Source organism: Elaeis guineensis, chromosome 6 (genome assembly GCF_000442705.2).
Source record: "Elaeis guineensis isolate ETL-2024a chromosome 6, EG11, whole genome shotgun sequence".
Lineage (NCBI taxonomy): Eukaryota > Viridiplantae > Streptophyta > Magnoliopsida > Arecales > Arecaceae > Elaeis > Elaeis guineensis.
Genome location: NC_025998.2, coordinates 90,732,142 through 90,754,220, shown reverse-complemented (window position 1 = coordinate 90,754,220; position 22,079 = coordinate 90,732,142).

Below are 22,079 nucleotides of genomic sequence, written 5' to 3'. Positions count from 1 at the left end.
GGTCTAAAGTGTTGCTAGGCATACATTCAGTCTATCCGGACGTCGGATCCCATTGCTAGATGGTTACATCGATTAGTACAAGAATTATTTTTATACTACCAGTTTAGATTCGAATTTATAGGATCACATACATAGAAGTACTTGTCTGATCAAATGGCTGATCAATAATTATGAATTATTGAAAGGTTTAATTATCTATTTGATTGATGATTAATCTTATGCAAAGATCGCAATAAATTATTTACTAATAGTTAGTAAATTAAAAAAATAATTAATTAATAATATGATTATTAATTGACTCAATTTGATTGAGTAATGGAGACTGGATTAGATCTAATTGAATTGGATTCAATTAGATTGGATTTGGATTAATTGGATGCAGCCCTATTATATAACAGGGCCTATTCCAATTGACTTTAGGGATGCATGAATATGTATTTTATAAGCTTGGATTGGATCTAACCCTATTTGATAATAGATTTTGATTGGATCAAATCCTATTGAATAATAGGCTTGATTGGATCAAGCCCTATTATCAAATAGCTTCCCTAAATCCTTCAAGAATCAATCCCTGGATCAATGAGATTTTTTCATCTAACTAATTATGATTCAACTAGAGACTAATAATTGGGCTAAGATCTAATTAGTTAGTTTGTTATAACTAATTCTTAAGTTAATTAGGATTGGGTCTAAGAATTAGTAAGAATTTGATCAAGATCTTGAACCCTATTTGGAATAGGACTAAACCCAAACCAAGTCACCCCATGTGATAATTAAATCCTCCACGCCACATCTCTTCACGTTGTGAAGAAACCCCACACCCCATCATGAAGCACCGCCCCCTCTCTTCTCTTCCTTCCATGAAAAAGGAGGCACCCCAATCTCCTCTTGGTGGCCACCCCAAAAGAAAAAGAAAGAACGAAGGGGGCGTCCAAGGGTTGGATGCCCCAATATTCCACACGCCAAGATCCTGTTTCTCCTCTTCTTCTTGATATATTTTTTATTTTTTTTATTAATTTTTAAACATCAAAGAGAGACTTTTTTGCTGGTTATACAATAAATCATTGAAGAAGAAAAGTTCTTCCCTAGGAGAGAAAGATCAAGAAACAAGAAGGATCTTCTTTCTTGCGTGCAGCCTTGAAGGAGTTCTTCTTCCATATTTTTTTTTTATTTTTTTTAGATAAAAATTAAATTAGATCTAATTTTTAATATGTAAATTTAGAGTAAAAATATCAAAAATAATCTGATTTGATTTTGAGGCTTCTTGAAGTTTTAGATCAAGAAAGAAGATGGGTCTTCTTTCTTGCGCGCAGTCTTGAAAAAAGAGTTCTTCTTCTAGATTTTTTTTATTTTTTTTTAAAATAAAAATTAGATTAAACCTAATTTTTAACATTAAAATTTGGAAAAAAAATATCAAAAAAAATTGGTTGGGCATTTGGGCTTTCTTGAGTTCTTGATTAAGAAGAAAAAGAGAGGAAGAGAGAAGAACGGTTCTTCTCTTGGATTCTTCTTTCGAATTTTTTTCTAGATCTCAAGATTTTATGTAATTTTTAATATAAAAAATTAAATTATATCTGATTTTTATCATAAAAAATTAGAGAAAAAAAGTTCTTCTCAAGGGCATGAAAGAAAGAGAAAAAGATTCTCTCTTATACATGAGAAATTGAGAAGAAAGGGCTCTTCTCTTGATCTCTATTATAGAGATCAGATGCATGGATCTAGAAAAAAAAAGAGAGGGTCTCTTTATTCTTCAATTTCATCATATTTCTCTCAAATCAGCCAATGGATGGTGTCTTCATGAGCTAGCGCTCCTGGAGAGATCGATTAGCATGAGGACTTCGTGTGGATATCCATAGAGGCCGGATGCGTGTGCGGCTGCCAAGCATCATGAAGAATCATCTACCACGGATTTCAAATGCAGTGATCTGCTATCCGTACTCAGGTATGAGATTTTGATCTCAATTAATTTTTAGATGTAATCTAAATATGAATTAGATATGATCTAATTACACTTAGATATATTCAGTATATGCTGATTTTAGATTTCAGATGTACATACATGCATATTAGTTCATGTCATAGATCCTATATAGTGATTTAGATTTGATCTAAGCATGCATTATAGATTAAATTATTTAATCTACATATGCTCCACTATAAAATTTTAAAAATACATACACATCACCCACCACGCTTTCCTTCATTCAGTCCTTCTATCGTGAGTCCCAACTTGACAGAAGTTATGAAAAATTCGTCAGATTCCATCGTCAGTCACATGCTAGATTGGCTCGATTTGAGTTCACTTGTGAATCTCGTAAAAATTTTTTTCCAGTATTCACACTTGTTTTGACTAAAGATTTTTTGAACTCAGTCTCTCAAATCACATAGGACTTCTTCTTTTCTATCAAGATCGATAGGTTCCTTCTAGATGCATCCTATTTCTAACAGCGAACCTGAACCTACTATAGCCAACATACACAGTAAGGATCGAATGGCTAAGGACTAAGAAAATGTACAATCAAACTCAGTAGCCTCGCTGTAAATAGTCGATGACACCGCAGGTCAAAAAACCACTCACACCACTGCAACATCAAGATAATCACTGATGAGTGAGTAGACATCCAAGTAGTTTCTCATGTTGGTCACACTCAATGCAAGTTGTTCTCTAACAACCATCCATACTCTCACCCTAGTGTCCCTACACTGCAAACCCAAGACTCAATTATCCATAAGAGAGATGAATAGTATACTGATTTTAAATAGATTGATTACTATCCTTCATGACGATCCTTTGATTAGAAGTATTTAGAAAACTAACCATTAATTAGTGTATGTCTCAAATTCTCAACACCTTGAGAATATACAAAAATCATCTTTGTTAATTTTTAGGATAAATCATGAACACATAAACATGATTGAAAAAAAAAAATATTAATATAAAAATATTATAAGTATAAAATTAAAATTTAAAATTATAAAATATGTCAGTCAATAATTGACTTCTAAGGCACTCATCTAACAAACTCCTACTTGACCTAAAGCCAATTGACCATATACCTAAAGCCCATCTTCTCAAGGTGAGCTTCGATCTTTTACTGGCTGAGAGGCTTGATCAGTGGGTCCACCACATTATGCATGGAGTTGACTCTCTATATCTCGACAAATTTCTCCTCAAGATATTCGTGTATGATGTGAAACCGCCGCTTTATATGCTTGAACTTCTGATGAGACCTTGGCTCCTTAGCGAGAGCTATGGCGCTGTTGTTGTCGCAATGCAGTGCAATGGCATTTAATGGCATCACACTCAGCTCCACAACAAACTTTTTGAATCAAAAGACTTCCTTAGCAGCTTCAGAGGCGGCGATGTACTTGACTTTTATGATCGAATTTGCAATGATCGACTACTTGAAACTCTTTCAGCTAATCGCACCACCATTATACAAGAAGATACATCTCGATATAGACTTTCTATCATTGACATTAGTCATGAAGTCTGAATCGATGTATCCCTCAACTTTCAGCTCCGATCCTTTACCACAGACCAACAACAAATTCTGAGTTCTTCTTAAGTACTTAAGGATATTTTTCACAGTAATCTAGTATTCTTCATCTAGATTCATCTGATATCTGCTCGTGACACTCACGGCAAGGGCTATATCAGGTTATGTACATAACATGGCATATATGAGGCTCCCTATTACCAAAGCATAAGGGATCTTGCTCATGCGCTAGACTTCTCAGGTGTGTCAGGCACATCTTGGAGAGATGAATGCCATGTCTAAGGGGCAAGAGATCTCTCTTGAAGTTTTTCATGCTGAACCTCTTCAGCACCTCCTCTATATACATTCACTGTGAGAGTCCTATCATTCTATTAGATCTATCCCTATAGATCTTTATACCAAGAATGTTGGAAACTTTTTCTAGATCTTTCGTGATGAATTCTTTTGATAATCATTTTTTGACGGATATCAGTATGAGAATATTATTCCTAATCAGGAGGATGTCATCCACGTACAATATGAGAAATATGATAGTACTTTTACTGATCTTTTTATATACATATGACTCTTTCTCATTTTTGATAAAATCAAATATTTTGATTACATCACTAAAGTGAGTGTTCTAACTCCAAGATGCTTGCTTGAATCCATATGTGGACCTTTACGGCTTGCAGACCATGTGATCAATATTATTAGATGTGAAATTTAAAGGCTGCTCCATATAGATATCTTTCTCAAGATATCCATTGAGGAAGGTAGTTTTCACATCCATCTGTCAAATTTCATAATCATGAAAAGCTACTATCATAAGTAGAGTGCGGATAGATTTTAGCATGGCCATGGGTGAAAAGATTTCATTATAGTCAATGCCTTCACGTTGACTATAACTTTTTGCAACTAGCCTTGCCTTATAGGTCTCTACCTTACCATTTGATCTAATTTTTTTTTATAAATTTATTTATACTCAATAAGTACAATACCTTTAGGTGGATCTACTAAGGACCAAACCTGGTTGGAATGCATGAAGTCAATTTCTGACTTTATCGCTTCCATCCATTTCTTGAAGTCTATATCTAACATTACCTCATTGTAGATCTTGAGATCATTCCTATTGTCCCTATCTCCCACAAAGAGTGCTTCTACTAAATCCTCTATAAGAGTACCTAAGTACCTTTCAGGAGGATGGAAGATCCTACTTGATCTACGAGGTGGAAGAGGTACCACATCTACTGGCTCACTACTGGTTCAGGTTCTTGGACTCGATGCTCTTCAGATATCTTCTCTTCGAGCTCAATCTTCCTCCCATTGCCTTCATCTTGGATAAACTCTTTTTCTAAGAAGACAGCATGATGACTCACAATCACATTGTGATCCTCAAAAAGATAAAAGTTGTATCCCATGATTTTCTTAGGATACCTAATAAAATGAGTCTTAAAAGATCTAGTCTTTAACTTATCCATCTACTATCGCTTGACATGGACCGGACATCTCCAAATCTTGAGATACCCAATAGCTGGTTTCTTATCATGCCATAACTCGTATGGAGTGGTAGGAATGAATTTAAAGGAAATTTGATTCGAAAGATAAATTATAAAAAGTAATGCATGTCTCCAGAGAAATACAGAAAGATCTGTGAAGCTCATCATGGATTGGACTAAATCTAATAGAATCTTATTCTTTCTTTCGAATATCCCATTGAGTTGAAGCATCTCTGGAGGTGTCTATTATGAGACTATACTATTATCTTTGATATAGATCCAAAATTTTTTACTAAGGTATTCTCCTCCTTAATCTGATCGAAGAACCTTTATGGGCTTTTCGATCTATTTTTCTACTTCATGTCTGAATTCTATAAATTTTTCAAAGACTTCAGACTTTCGATGCATCAAATATACAAAATCATTCCATGAATAATCATCGGTAAAAGTTATAAGATAGATATAACCACTCCAGGCTTATACATTGAATGGACCATACACATTAGTGTGCACCAGGGCTAATATCTCAATGGCCCTTTCTCCTTATCCCATAAAAAGTAGCTTAGCCATTTTTCTTTGAAAATAGGACTCACAAATCAGATAAGACTCGAAGGTCAATCGCTCGAGAAGATCATTCTTTTCTAGTTTGTTGAGTCTATCTTCTCCTATATGGCCTAGCCCAAGTTGCCATAGATATTTTTAGCTAATCCTATCTCTAAGTCTCTCAGACCCTACGACATTCACAGTTTGCTCGTTAATGTTAACACTCGGATCCATATGCAAATGATAAAAACTGTCAATCAAAAAAGTATGTGCAACAACTTTATTTTGAAAATAAATTGCACACATATCTTTATTGAAATAAAAATTATAGTTATCTTGCGCCAGCGTAGATATAGAAATTAAATTTCTACTGACTATAAGTACATAATAGCAGTCTTTCAAAATTAAACAAATCCCTAATAATAATCGCAGAAGGTAGGTCTCGATGGCTACAGCAGCAACTGTTGCTCCATTGCTAACTCGGAGAGTGATCTTGCCTTCTTTCAATTCTCTAACTTCTTCAAGACTCTGTATAGAAGTGTACAAATAAGCACTTGAATCAGAATCTAGAATGCAACTAGAAGAAGAGAAAATCATTAGATTAGTTTCAATTATGAGTAAGTCAGACATATCTTCAGAAGGCCCATCCTTCTTTCTGATCTATATAGTCGCCAGATACGTCGAACAGTTTCTTCTCTAGTGGCCTTCGATATTGCAATGAAAATATTTTTCCTTGTCATCAGCCTTCTTCGAAACCTGCTTCTTGGGCTTGGCCTCATTCTTTTGCTTCTTCACAGGCTTCTTCTTTTTCTTGAAAGAAGATTTTCTCTTAGAGGAAGCCCGCTCTATAGTCAGAACCATACCTTTAAAACTTTTTAAGGTGCCCTCGGCTGTCACCAACATATTCAGTAATTCGGATAAAGTGTTATCAATCTTATTCGTATGGTAGTTCATAATGAACTATCCATACGAATCAGGAAGAGACTGGAGGATCAAATCCACCTGTAATTCTTTATCCATGTTCATCTCGAGCTTTTAAGGCTCTTTGATATCTTTGATCATTATCAAATAATGATCATTGATGGACTGCCCATCATGCATTGTCGCTCTGAATAGTCTCTGAGAGACCTCAAAGCTGTTAGAATTCGGGATTTGGTGCATGCATATGTATTTTAAAAATTTTATTTTCTAAACATCGCAGTGGAGAATAAGATTGAAACATAGTTAATCTGAATTATGCATGCATAAAAACATAAAATCATATGGATCTATCTCATATGCTGAAATTGATATATGCTGAAATTTAGATTGTGATCAAATCACATACCTATTTTGCAATTATTTTCTTTGAATCTGGATCTGAAAGAGAAAAAAAAATTTTTTAGCTGCACAAGCATCTGACCTCTATGAGTATTCACTCGGGATTAGCTTGGAACAACCCTCTTTAATCTAAATTTTGATTCTCCAAAATTCAGCTTGCTGAATCTGAACAAAGCCTGATCGCAATCAACGCTTGATCTTTCTCCTTGATCTTCTTCTTCTCCTCTTTTCTAGAGTTTCTCCTTACTTTGTACTGCTATAAAATACCAACAACTAGCAAATTATGGGACTCCCAACATGTTGGGTGTGGAACTCCTTGGGACTCGCATCCCAAGGGATGGGCGTGTAGAATGCCCAAGAGAATAGAAAGGGAGAGGAAGAGAGGGCATGAGGAGAGTCTCTAGGCATGAGGGGCTGCTGGTTTAGATACTCTAGGGACCTTAGAGGAGGTTCCTTTAAATAGGCATAAGGATTGAATCCTATTCAATCACATAATACAAGTCCTACTTGCATTGGGTTTCCTATTAACTTAAGTTATCCAACTTACTTTAGAAGACCCTTTAGGCACCAACAATTGGGATCTTTGCACATATAATTAGACACCCTAAAATACACCCAAGAGATGCCCCATAAGAGAACTAAAATTTTTCTAATCAATGGATACGTCCAACTTGATCAAATCAAGGTGGCGCCCAAAAATAACTATCAAGAAAATTAATTAGGGACTTGCACTTTTAATTAATATGATCCATAACCTTAGACACCTAATAATTGGAGTCTCATGAATCTTATTCATGTAGGTTATTAGCAGGTAATTAAGTTAGAATTATCTTATCAAATAAATAATCTCAATGAAAAGAAGAATTAGGTCCAACCATGTACTAGTAAGGTTATCATAAATCCAATGGATTTCTCTAAACCCAATTGATACTTTATAAGCTCAATTACTTATTTCAGGCCTAATCTCTTTGTTGTATGATCCCATAGATTCAATTCTATCTCGTAGTAAGATATACAATGATCTCTATCATTGTATCATTGAAACTCTTTTCAATGGATCGAAATAATTTCACTCTAACTCAACAAGAATTATCAATCCAGAATGATCCTAGTGAGTTCTCATAATTTACCAGTGATATCTAGAAGTATGTAGTGGCAATCCAGTAAAATTAAAATGAACCCTAGGTGTAGTTAATGTGTGATTCAATCTCTTTATCATGAGTCCCGACTAGATGGCAGGTCATGGATAAATCGTCAAATCTCAACATCAGTCATGTAATAGATTCAATTAGCTCAAGTCTAGTTATGATTTTTATGAAAATTCTTTTCCATCAATCACACTATTATAGCTATAGATTCTTGGACTTAGCCTTTCAAATCTCATAGGACTACTCCTCTCTATCAAGATCGATAAATTCTATCTTGATGCGCACCCCACTCCTATAGTGGACCAACTATCACCAACATCCACTACAAGGGCTCATTGAGACCCATGTTTATGGGTCAGTCAAACTTCAATAATCTTACTGTGAGTAGCAATACCATCTCAAGTCAAAAGATCAGTCATACAACTACAGCATCGAGACAATCACTGATGATTGAATAGAAATCCAAGTGATCTCTCATATGGTCATACTCAGTACTAGTTGTTCTCTAACAACTACCCGTACTTATCGCCCTGTATCTCTACGCAGTAGATCAGAGACTGATCTATCCTGAAAAAAGTAATTTGTGCGTCAGTCTATCCAGATCTATCACCGTCTTCATGATGATCTTATGATTGAAAGTATTGGTGCAGAATTCTGCCGATGCCGGAGAAGCTGGATCGAGGGGATCACGACCGCCGTCAGAACCTGCAAGGAAAGTCTAAATCGGAGTTGAGGGTGCTCCGGCAAGATCCTCCGATGCTCAAGTCAGTACTCTGCTTCAATAAAAATGGAGCACTCGAATGGGATTTTAGCAGAGTTTAGAGATAGTGCTTAGAGCTTAAGAGCTTTTCGAGAGCTTGAGAAAGCTTGAGAAAGCTTACCAAAACTGTTGCCTTACCCCATTTTATAATAGAATGCGGTATGATCCCGCCATTAATGGTGCAGACAACTATGGAGTTGTCAAATCATCGGGGGCTGTCAAATCGACGTGGGTTGTCAGGTCATCAGAATTAATCCATATCCTTGGCAGGACAATGCCCCAGGGTGGTCGCACAGCATGCCCTTGATAGGACAACAGCCCATAGCGATTGTACGGTATTTGGATGGGCTGACCGACTATACGTCGGTATTCGACTGCCAGGACGTCAGGTGATGACTCAAAAATACCATCGGTTGATCTGGTGCCTTGTGGAAGTCGGACGTCGGCTGCCACCCCCGACAGTGAGTTGGTGATATAGGTTCGGCCGTTCAGTCGGTTGGAAACAGTATTGGTCTGTTTGGCCGGCATACCTTCGGTCGGATATTGTCGAAAGTCATTGTCGGAGTCGTCTGTCTGTCCGGTGGGTAGAGTCGGGCGTCAGTCAGATCGATCCTAGGATAAGTCAGCGTACGGGGGTCAGTCGATATATCCTAACAAGGACCATGCAATGGCTTCTTTCCTGTCTTATGGTCCATGACCACCACCACATGGGCTGATCACTGGGAGGTCATAATAGTGGAGACCATAGAAGATTCAAACTCCTTCCTTGGCATCCAACACTACTCAGTTGTAACTGAGATGGAGCCTGTTCGTTGTAAAAGTTCGTCTGGAATCCAATTCTGTTGTAGAAGTTCGGACGGAGTTCGATTCTTGTAGGAGTTCGAAAGGAGGCCACTTACTGTAGAAGCTCGAATGGAGACCGGTTGCCGTGGAAGCTCAGATGGAGATCACTTATTGTAGAAGCTTGGATAGAGATCGATTGCCGTGAAAGCCCGGATGGAGTCCGCTTGCAATAGAAGTTCGAACGGAATTCACTTACTGTAGAAGCTCGGATGAAATTTGGAAGATGGTCGACCACTGTAGAAACTTGGATGGAGTCTGGTTACTGTAGAAGTCCTACTGCTGGAGAAGCCCGGACATTGACGAAGCCCGAAAGAAGCTCGAAGTAAAGTCAATCATGACAGGAGGAAGTCTGAAAGAGATTCGGAGAGTAGTCGATCACTGTAGAAAATTGGCTGATAGTGAAGCCCAGAAAGCATTTGAAGCAGTCCGATAGACAATTGAAGGAGCTCATTTTTGGAGAAGTCCGGAGGGTATGATAGGAGTTCATCCATTGGAGGAATCTGGAGGACACTGTGGAAGGTCGACTGCTGGAGGAGTCCGGATGGTACTGTGAAAGCTCGGACGGTCGGAGGAGTTTAGAAAGATGCCGCACAAGGTCGGAAGCCGAAAGAGTCCTGGGAGGGTTGGCCTCTTAAGAACTTCGACTGGGGTTATTTTATACCCAACACTAGTCTCCCTACTTTCGAGTTTGGATTTCGAATGAAGAAAGTACAGAGAAATTTTCACAGCCGAAGTTGCCCCCCTTGATTTTCATACTCGATTATTTCCAGATATTTTGGCATTTGGCACGCCGGTGCTGGAGTCTTTTCAAATCGAGACGATCTGAAAAGATTTTTTTAAAATTTTTGCGGGAGCGTCGCTCCAGGTATGGTACGATAATGATTTTATCAGTCGTCAGCTGTCTGCCACGATGAGTGGGACATGCGGTGGTTGTAGATCGACCAAAAGAGATCTGCAATCATTATTGCGCCAGACCCTGAGGTCTATTTAAACCCATCCCCCTCCTTTAGTGGTTTCACCTTGCTTGAGATTTTTCTTCAGTCTCCTCTTCTTCCTCGAGAGCTTCGTCCTCCTCCAACGTTCCTCTCGATCTTAGGCACCCTTCAGGTCAACCTCCATCGCCTTCGCTGCCCTCCCGCACCTCTCAGACCAGCCTAGGTTAGTTCCGAAATCCTTCTTTTTCTTGCTATTCTTTCATTTTTCCTCTTTTGCATTCTACCTGTTCAGTTTCTCCGTGAGTGCCTTGTTTTTTATTTTTTCTAATTTTTTCATAATTTTTTGGGATTTTTATTTGATTCAAAATATCCTCCAACACTTCCTCCTCTAGCAGTTCTAGAAGTTCGTTAGCTCCAAGCCCCCAAAATCCTAGTACTGTAGATGAACCCGTACTTAGGATCGAACCTCGTTCGGTCTTTGTACCAGACTCCATTCCCGACTCTTTGACCTCGGACGAACTCTCGCTGATTAGGATTCAGTACGGAGTTCCTCCGGAGTATGAGCTTGAGCTTCCCGGGCCAACTGACCGGGCTAGCGCCCCTCTCTCTGGCCACTTTTGTTTATACCAAGAAGTCTTCTACGTCGGGCTTCGACTTCCACTCCCACCTTTTGTTGTTGCTCTTTTTCACTTTTTAAACATTTCTCTAGTTTCTGTAGTGCCGAACTCTTTTAGGTTTCTGATAGGATTTCTTTTCCTCTGTCATTTAGCTGAAGTCCGGCCAACTCTTCCCTTGTTTAGAAACTTTTATACCTTTAAGCGTCACCCTTCGGTAAAGGACTGGTGGTACTTCTCCCTCTAGTTCGGTAGAAAGGGGTTGCTAAAAGGTGCCCCCTCTTCTATCCACAACTGGAAGGAGAGGTACTTCTATGTTCGATGCCCGACCCTGATGTTGGGGTTGCTCCCCTGGGGCTCTCTAAGGGACTCCATCCGTCGGGCTTCTAGCCTGAAAAGGACGACCTTGAAGCCTCCAATAAACTTAAAACTTATCCAGCTTCTCTCCTCCCCGACCTTCTGAAGGAGCAATTTTTATTAAATGTTGGCCTGAGCCCTCTCAACCCTGTCGGTATTTTTTCTTTCTCAAGTCATTCGTGGCTTCCTCTTTCTCTTATTCTGTTTCTAAGCTGTGTCGATCTTTTTTCATTGCAGACATGGACGCAGACGCAGACGCAGCTCAGATACTAACCAAGGGTCTCAAGGCCCACAAGAGGAAAGGCGCCGCAACTTCTGGGCCAGCGAAGAAGGCGAGGGTAGAGGAGACAAGCTCGGCCGTGCTTGCCCAGACGGCCATTATCGGTGATGCCCCCTCCGACGTCGAGCCTGCAGTCTCCCAAGCTTCTTCAAGAAGCCCTCCGACTGAGGTTCCCGCTTTAGAGTCTCATCCCGAGGAGGCACCGGGGGCCGAAAGGAAGAGAAGGAAGAAGATGGTGGTTCGCAAGATCAGCAATAGCAGGGCTGCCATCGAAAGGTCCAACGACTACGAAGAGGATCCGGGGGAAAACCCTTTCAACAACAGAGATTTAATAAAAAGGTTGGTCGACAGGTGCGTTTTGCCCGAGATCATCCATAGGATCGTCCATGCCGATCCTGAACAGCGGATTTGGGACTCTCTGGGGTCCTTTCTTGAGGTAGGTCGATTTACTTTTTTCTTCCTTTCGCTTCTTCACTTAGTTCACTCCTTATCTTTCATATTGACTTCCTGACTGCTCTTGCAGATTGGACACCAGCTTATTGCCAACATCGAGGCGATAAAAAATGCAAAGAAGGAAGCAGCCCAAGCGGAGGAAGGTCGCCAAGCTGAGGCTGCCGTCTTAAGGAGAAGATCATCGAAGTCATGAGTCTCCAAGAGGTGCTCCAGAAGGAGGAACAAACTTCGACGGATCTGAAGGCTGCTTTGGAGGAGGAAAGAAGGAAGGTAGAGGCCGAGGTCTCCAAGCTGAAGGAGCAGATCCCGACTCTAGTCTCGGTGGCAAGGGCCCAGGCAGTGGAGGAGTTCAAGACCTCCTCCGAGATGAGGGATCTGAATATCAAGTTCGGCCAGACCACCTTTATCAAAGGCTTCGAGCTTTGCTAGGAGAAGGTGGTCAGAAAGTTTTCTGAACTCGACCTCAGCTTCCTGGATGAAGCGTCCGACGATGAAGCCAGACTTTTCGAAGCTGCTGCTGGTCTCCCTCCAGTCGGGACCTCTTCAACTGCCGCAGCTGCCGTGACTGACCTTTCGGGGGTGTCGAGCTCCTCCACTTCTACTCCAAAGATCCGAGACCTCTAATTTTGTACTTTTTTTTTGTTACAACTTTTTTTTCTCTCTCTTGTACTTAAGAGTTATTCAATCGATGAAATCGGATTCCTCTTTACAGAGAGCTCCTTTTTCTTCTTCTACTTTCTTTTTTTTTTCTTGCAATGATTTGCATTGTGACACTCTTGTTTTCTGACAACAGTGCCCTGCCGAAGCTCTTCCCCTACCGCAAGAGATTCCTTTGAAGTCTATGATCTGGGATCTGAGAAGAAAAGTTCATCACCTAACGAAAAAATCAAAGAAGATGGACGACAAACTTCACAGGCTAAGGAAGAGCCATTCAGAAGCCACCGTGGAGGTTACTCGCCTTCAGAACCTCCACAGAAAGGACTTCATAGACTACAGCCAGAAGAAGGCCAACTTCGAGAAGGAGCTTGAGGAACTTCAGAAATGCGCCAGCGACTGATCTTGGACTCAGGCCTCCAAGATCAGCTCCCTCAAGGTTGAGTTGGTAGCGGCACGGGAGAAGATCGATCAATTGGAAGGGAGCTCGTCCTGACTTCCAACTCAAGCTGATCATGGTCGGGACTGGTCGAAGAAATTCTCCGACCTCCAGAAGCAGCTACAGGACGTCGAGATGAATTACAACACTTGTCGAGTCGGTTGGTGCAGGTAAATAGACAACTATAGAAGGAGGCTCAAGATGACGACCGATGAGGTTGCTCGCCTTCAGAAGCAGTTGTCCGAAAGAGCCCAGGCTATTTCGGTTCCAGGCTCCGACGAGCTCCGATCCTTGAGGGAGACCATGGAAGAACTGTCCATAGCCCTTGAAAAGAGAAGGCCGAACTGCAGTGGCTGAAAATTCAACTGACCTATGAGTAGCAGGCGATCAAGAATGCAGAAGCAGAGTCTGAAGTTCTGATGAAGAGGCTTTGGAAATCAGAGGGCGAAAGCCGGCGGTTTCACCAAATGTATCGGGAGATGCTGCTAAGAAAGAAGTAACTGGAAGAAGAAGTTGAGAACTTAAAGCAATCCCTGATAATGGCTGGAACCGAGAGTTTGAAGTCAAAAGAAGCCGAGCTTCCTTAGAGCTTCTTTTACCTTTGGTTCCATGTATTCTTTTTCTTTTCTTGTTATTTTTTTTGGCCTTCAAAGGCTTTTGAAATGCTCTCTTTACTAACGAAATGAAAAGAAATTTTCTCATTACCTTGTCTATTCTTGCTCTGAGTTGTCATTTACCAAGCTTCTCTTGTCTTTTGTCTTATTCGATGTCGACGTTGTTTGAAAGTTTCTGGTCATCGCCGCATTGATTCATCCTTTTTGTTCATGACCGAAGGTCTTTTCGAGGTCATTCAAATTTGACGCTTTCTCTCGGTGTTCGAGCTTGGGGCCCGAACTTCTCATTACTTTGAGGAAGTTTATTTTCTCCTGCTAGTGTTGGGTTCCCCCTTAGAGACTGAGGATTTTTTACAAGAGTTTTCTTCCTCGTTGAGACGAGATCCTTTGTGTCTTAGATGTAGTTCATTTTTTTCCTTATCTTTGACGTAGCTCATCGCTTTCTCTTTTTCTCTAATTCTATTTTTTTTATATTTGGGCAAGGGTTTTTCCTCTGCTCCTAACGGGTTGTAAGGGTGTAGAGGAGCCGTTGAGGAGGCTTTTTCTCTCATCCGGTCTTAAACGACTAGGTCTTCGTTTGTGTCAGGATGAGGTTCTCCTCCTGTTCCCGACACAGTCAATTTTAGCTCATGTTAGGATAAAATTTTTCTCCTATTCTTAACAGGGCTGTGGGGGCACATTAGAGCCGTTGCAAGGGCCTCTCTCCCCATCCGGTCTCTTAATAACTGGGTCTTCGACTTTGCTCATGTTAGGATGAGGTTCTTCTCCTGTTCTTAACATGGCTGTGGGGGCGCATAAGGGCCGTTACGAGGGCCTCTCCCCCATCCGGTCTTTTAATAATCAGATCTTCAACTTTGCTCATGTTAGGATGAGGTTCTCCTCTTGTTCCTAACATGACTGTGGGGGCGCATAAGGGCTGTTGTGAGGGCCTCTCCCCCCATTTGATCTCTTAATAATTAGAACTTTGATTTTCTCATGTTAGGATGAGGTTCTCCTCCTGTTCCTAATAGGCTGTGGGGGTGCATAAGGGCCGTTGCGAGGGCCTCTCCTCCCATCCAGTCTCTTAATTATCGGATCTTCGACTTTGCTCATGTTAGGATGAGGTTCTCCTTCTATTTCTAATATGGCTGTGGGGGTGCATAAGGGCCGTTGTGAGGGCCTCTCCCTCAATCCGGTCTCTTAATAACTGGGTCTTCGACTTTGCTCATGTTAGGATGAGATTCTCCTCCTATTCCTAACATGCTTAATTTTGATTGTCTGATGAAGCTACTCCCTGTCGTTATAAGCTCATGTCAAAAGAAAAGATATGCAAATATGAAACTTTTATTTAAGGCAAAGTTATCGGTAATACATTCATAAATTTTTCGAATTCCATGATCACGGAAGGTCCGCTCCGTCGAGCTCTTTTAGATAGTATGTTCTAGGACGGACTACCTCCCTGACTTCATACGGGCCTTCCCAGTTTGGGGCAAGTTTCTCTTGGTTCTGAAGTTGTGAAACAACGGCTCGCTGAAGTACTAAGTCCCCTGCTCTGAAGGCTTTGCTCTTGACCCGGGAGTTGTAGTAGCAGGCTACTTTCTGCTTGTAGGCTGCCATCTGAACTTGAGCTATCTTTCACTTTTCTTCTAACAAGTCGAGGTTGGCCTTGAGATCCTGTGAGTTATGCTGCTCATCGAATGCCACGACTCACACCGACAGAAGCTTGAGTTCAATCAGGATAACGGCTTCTGTTCCGAAGGCTAAGGCAAAGGGGGTCTCCTCCGTGGGTAGTCTTTGGGTAGTTCGATATGCCCATAACGCATGATAAAGTTCGTCTGCCCAAGTTTCCTTTGCTTTTTCAAGTCTCGCCTTGATTCCTTGCAACAGAGTCCTGTTGGTCACCTCGGCTTTGCTGTTTGCCTATGGATGGGCTACTGACGGGAAGTTATGGGAGATGTTTAAGTCCTCATAAAATTCAGCAAATCTTGCTCCAACAAATTGTAGCCCATTATCAGTAATGAGAGTTCTGGGTAAACCGAACCTACAAACGATTGACTTCCAAATGAAGTCCTGCACTTTAACTTCTGTGATTTTCATCAAAGGTTCAGCTTCGACTCACTTGGTGAAGTAGTCAATTACCACCAGGAGGAACTTCCACTGTCCGGACATCATAGAAAAAGGTCAAGGATATCCATCCCCCATTATGCAAACGGCCATGGGACACTCAAAGGTGTAAGTTCGGAGGTGGACTATCTTTGGATATTAACATATCTCTGACACCGATCACACTTTCTGACATATTCAATGGAGTCGTGGTATATTGTAGGCCAGTAATAACCTTGTCAGATTAGTTTGTGGAATAAAGATCTGGCCCCCAGGTGACTTCTACAGACTCCTTCATGTACCACCCACAAGGCAAAGTCGGCTTCAGAAGGTCAGAGATATTTCAGGAGGAGCAAAGAGTACGACCTCTTGTACAGCTTGCCCTCTTAAAGGATATATCAGGAGGTCTGGTTTCTAAGCTTCCGAGCTTCTTTTGCATCATGAGAAAGAATCCCATCCTTGAGGTATGCAACCAGTGGGTCAATCCAGCTGGGTTCATGGCTGATCTCCATTACAAGCTACGGTTCTTCCATACTTAGACATTTCAGAACTTCGAAGAGGACTTTCTTGGGTAGTTCAGTCGGAGCCAGTGTAGCCAACTTGAAGAGAAGATCGGCCCTGGTATTTTCTGCTCTTAGAATCTGCTTGATGTCAAAGCTGCCAAAGGCAGGGATGATCTCTTTTATCTTTTCGAGATACTTGGCCATACTATCCTCTCGAGCTTCATAGTTTTCACTGACTTGTCCCACCACCAATTTGGAGTCACTGTAGATTTGGAGCCGATCTACTTCTAATTCTTTGACGATCTTCAGTCCTGCAATTAGAGCTTCATATTCTGCTCCGTTATTTATCGCAGAAAATCTGAAGCGCAGCACGTACTCCACGATAATTCCTTTCGAATTGACCAAGATTAGGCCCGCGTCCGCACCTGACATGTTGGAGGAACCATCCAAATAGAGGGCCCAAAAACCATCAGGGAGATCTGTTCTTTCCTCAGGGGAGTTCGGCTGGAGCCCTGGGTTGTCAGCTTCACCTCGTTCAAGTCCGGCTTCTTCCGAGATAGTGCATTCCACTATGAAGTCTGCTAATATTTGAGTTTTTATCGTCGGTCGAGGTCGATAGTTGATGTCGAATTCTGTGAGCTCGACCACCCATTTCGCTATCCTTCCGGAAGTATCCGCTCGATGCAGAACTGTCTTAATCGGCTGGTCGGTGAGCAGTGTTATGGTGTGCCCTTGAAAGTAAGGTCAGAGCCTTCGAGCTGCAATCAACAGGGCGTAAGTTAGTTTCTCTAACTTAGTGTACCTGATTTCGGTGTCTCTCAATACTCGACTTATGTAGTAGATCGGCCGTTGAGTTTTTGCTTCTTCCTTAACCAGAACTACTGCAAGAGCCACAGGGGAGACCGTCAGGTACAGGAACAACTCCTTTCCAGGTTTGAAATTTGCCAATAGCAGAGGTAAGCCAAGGTAGTTCTTCAATTCTTCGAACGCCTACTGATATTCAATGGTCCAACAGAAGTTCTTTGGCTACTTGAGAGTCTAAAAGAAAGGTAGGCACCGTTCGGCCGACCTTGAGATGAAGCGATTCAAAGCTGCTACTCTCCCAGTAAGGCACTGAACTTCCTTTATTGACTTCGGGGCAGTCATTTCCTGGATGGCACGAATCTTTTTGGATTTGCTTCAATTTTGCGCTCCGACACTATAAAGCCCAAGAATTTTTCTGAGGTTACTCCAAAAGCGCACTTGGTTGGGTTCAGTTTCATCTTGTATTTTTGGAGGGTGATGAAGGTCTCCTCAAGGTCGGCGACGTGGTTCATTGAGGATTTACTTTTTACAAGCATATCGTCCACATAGACCTCCATGTTGCAGTTGATCTGCTCTTTGAAGATCTTGTTCACCAGCCGTTGATAGATCGCCCCTACATTTTTTAGGCCAAAAGGTATGACCCTATAATAGTAAAGACCACGGTCAGTGATAAAAGCAGTCTTTTCTTCATCCTCTAGTGCCATCCTGATTTGATTGTAACCGAAGAATGCATCCATGAAAGTGAGAAGCTCGTGGCCCGAGGTTGTATCCACCAATTGGTCAATTCTGGACAGAGGATAACTATCCTTTGGGCAGGCTTTGTTCAACTTTTTGAAGTCTATACACATCCTCCACTTGCCGTTCGCCTTCTTGATGAGAACCACATTGGAGACCCAGTTCGGATAGTTGACTTCTCTAATGAACCCAGCTTTCAGGAGTTTATCAACTTCCTCAGCTATTGCCTTCTGTCTTTTCAGTGCATGACCTCAGATTTTTTCCTTCATCGGCTGATGTTTGGGATCAACAGCTAGACGGTGTTCCATGACTTCCGCATCAATCTCCAGTATGTCTATCGAAACCCAAGCGAAAACAACCGCATTCTTTTGTAGAAAATTGATGAGCTGTGTTCATACCTCTTCTCCCAGGTTGGAGCCGATCTTTACCACATGCTCTTCATTCCCATCGTTCAAAGGAATTGAGACAAGATCTTCAATTGGCTCACCTCGTTCTTCAGCAAGGTCATCGTGGGTGTCTAATCCATCAACCGGACAGGGGTCAGACTGACCATTTCTTTATAAGGCTATGTTATAGCAGTGTCTTGCCAGGACTTGATCTCCTCTGACCTCTCTGACTCCTTGGCTTGTAGAAAATTTCAACTTCAAATGGTAGGTCGATACCACAGCTCAGAGGGCATTAAGGTCAGGTCGACCGAGTATTGCATTGTAGGCAGACGGCGTCCTTACTACCAAAAAATTCACTTGTGCTCTAGATTGTTTCGGACACCGACCTACAACTACGGTCAAAGTTATTACTCCTTCCACTGGCACAGCATCGCCAGTGAACCCTACCAATGGGGAGCTTATCGGCCCTAATCGATCATCCAAAATGGATATTTTTGAGAATGCATCGTAAAATAAAATATCGGTCGAGCTTCCATTATCAACAAGGATGTGGCATACATCATAGTCAGTAATATTTAAAGAAACTACAATCGCATCATTATAGGAGAATTGAATCTCCTGGGCATCTTCTTCAGTAAAGGTTATAGATTCTTCAATTCTCTGCCGCTTGGGTGGTCCGATCGATCCACTGGTTGCTCCCCGTCAGGATCCTCCAGAGATGGTGTTGATGATCCTGATTGGAGGTCGATCTTTAGGCTGTTCTTCCCTTCTTGGTGGCTCTGGTTGTGGTAGGGCCCTCAGTCGATCTTCCCTACCTTCAGACCGGCATCGGATGAATTTGTTGAGCCAACCTCATCTGATGGGCTCCTCGATCTCATCTCGAAGCTGAATACACTCCTCCGTGTCGTGGCCGTGGTCATGATGATAGAGGCAGAATTTGTAAGGGTTGCACTTCCCGAGGTGTGTGCGCATCCTTTTCGGCCTTGGCAGCTGCTCCCTGATCTCCATCAGCACTTGAGTTTTTGGAGCATTGAGAGGGGTGTAGCTGTGGAATCTTCTTGGGGAGAGCTCTGCCAAACTCTACGGTCCGGGCTTCTCTACCTACAAACTCGGGGGGGAGTTCGGACATGCTTGTGTCTGGGAGGAGTTCGAGAATGCGGCCGAGCTTCACTCGGCCCTTTTTCAGCTGTGGGCTTGCTGGAGTCACCCGCCTGCCGCTCCTTCGCGACCTCCTCGTCCTTCAGCTTGAAGGTTTTCTCTGCTCGGGCATATCCTTCGATCCGAGCCAGCAAATCAGCGAAGTCCCTGGGATACTTCTTTTTTAGAAAAAATAGAAGGTCATTCTTTTGAAGACCGCTCTTCAGGGCAGCCATTGCAACTGATTGGTCCAAGTTCCGGACCTCCAATGTGGCGGCATTAAAATGGTTGACATAAGTTCAGATGGATTCTTCCTCTTTTTGCTTGATGTTGATGAGGGACTCCGAACCTCTCTGGGGACGTCGGCTGCTGACAAAATGAGCCGCAAACTGGTGGCTCATTTGATCAAAGGAGAAGATAGTACCCAGCTTCAGTGTCGAGTACCAATTTCTTGCTACTTCCTTCAAGGTAAATGAAAAAGCTCAGCACAGGATGGCGTCTGGCACGCCATGGAGTAGCATTATTATCCAAAAGGCCTCCAGGTGGTCAATCAGATCTGAGGTCCCGTCGTAGCTCTCAAATTGGAGGAGCTTGAAGTTCGACGGGATCGATTCCTGCATAATCCTTTGAGAAAAAGGAGGGTCAGTATAGATATCCTCACCATAAGCAGGGGGAGCATGGCAGAGCTCTTCGATCTGCCAGTTTATCTTTTGGAACCTTTGATCCAGGAGATCCTCTCGATCATGAATCTTGAGGGTCTTCTGGCAGAACGGAGGTACGGACCCTCCGAGGGTGGAATCGTGATCAAATAGAGGGCTCTCCACCCTCTGCTTCCCCTTTTCGAGGGATACAGGGTGACTGGCCCAAGTGGGCCACCCGATCGCTGGCTTCTGAAACTCTGACGATGCTCTTTCCAACCGCACAGATGCCTGCGGCTGCTGCTGCTGCATGGCCTGCACCACTTCAGTGAGGCCCCTGACCTGCTAAACTAGCAGGTCAAACTGCTCCATGCCGACTGCCGTTGCCGGAGGAGGAGGAGCCTGAAAAACTGGAGACGAGGCCGGAGCTGGAGGATCTTGCTGAGATCTGGCCATGGAGGTCGTAGATCGCCTGGTGGATATCTTTCAGGGAGGCATCAGGTTGGGATCTGGCCGAAGAAGAAGAAGAAGATGTCGAAGAAGATGATCAGAGACAGTCTCGTTGAGTACTCCTTTAAGAACAAGGGTCCTGCGAAGACACAACCCCTTCCTCTAGCACCAATTCTGTTGGTGTGAAATTTCACCGATGTCGGAGAAGTTGGAGTCGAGGGATCACGGCCGCCACCGGGACCTGCAAGGAAAGTCTAAACCAGAGTTGGGGGTGCTCCGGCAAGACCCTCCGATGCTTAAGTCAGTACTCTGCTTCAACAGAAATAGAACACTCGAATGAGATTTTAGCAAAGTTTAGAGATAGTGCTTAGAGCTTAAGAGCTTTTCGAGAGTTTGAAAAGCTTGAGAAAGCTTACTGAAACTGTTGCCTTATCCCGTTTAATAGTAGAATGTGGTATGGTCCTGCATTAATGGTGCAGACAATTGGGGAGTTGTCAAATCATCGAGGGCTGTCAAATCGATGTAGGTTGTCAGGTCATCAGAATTAACCCATGTTCTTAGTAGGACAATGCCCAAGGTGGTCGCACAGCATGCCCTTGATAGGACAACAGCCCATAGCGATTGTACGGCATTTGGATGGACTGACCGACTATATGTCGGTATTCGACTATCGAAACATCGGATGATGACTCAAAAACTATTGGAGCATGATCTCGGCTCCTCCCATGGACCTTGGGTGCAGCAGAACCAGCAACGAACAAATCTGGAGACTTCTGGACTCGATCGAAGGCCCTTGACGAAATCAGCCTGGTTGCTGTCTTCTTCATCAGCCTTTCGTTCCAGATAAAGAATGCCTCTGAAATCATCTCTAAAAAATCCAAGATCTGGTATCCAACTAGATCAGGCCTGGATTGAGGTCTTTCAATTTGTAGATCTCAAATTGGGGTATTCTACATAGGGAAGAAGGTAGATGGAGATAGACCTTGCAGATCTGTCCTGCTGCAGCCTTTCCTGTAGATCTGTTGATGGAGATCTCACCCGTGCCTCAAACGACCTCAGATCAACTCTAGATCTGAGAGGAACCTGTACCAATCTCTTCTCAATAGATTTTAGGTCCTGGACCTGATGTTTGGGTAGCTGCAAGAAAGGGAGAGAGGAAATGGTTGGCGGCACAAAGGGGGAGGGGCTAGCGCCTCCCCTGCTTTTCTTTCCTTTTTGGGACCTGGTGGGGTTTCTTGCTCCTAGGGCATGGAGAATAGCTGGAGAGAGAGGGAGAAGAGAGAGAGAGAGACTTGGGAGAAAGAGTTTTGTATTCCTTGGCTTTCAAACCTATACAGTGCATGTATATATAAACACAGGGTCAAGTGACCCAAACCCAAAACTCCCTTGACCAACTCTATGGGAGA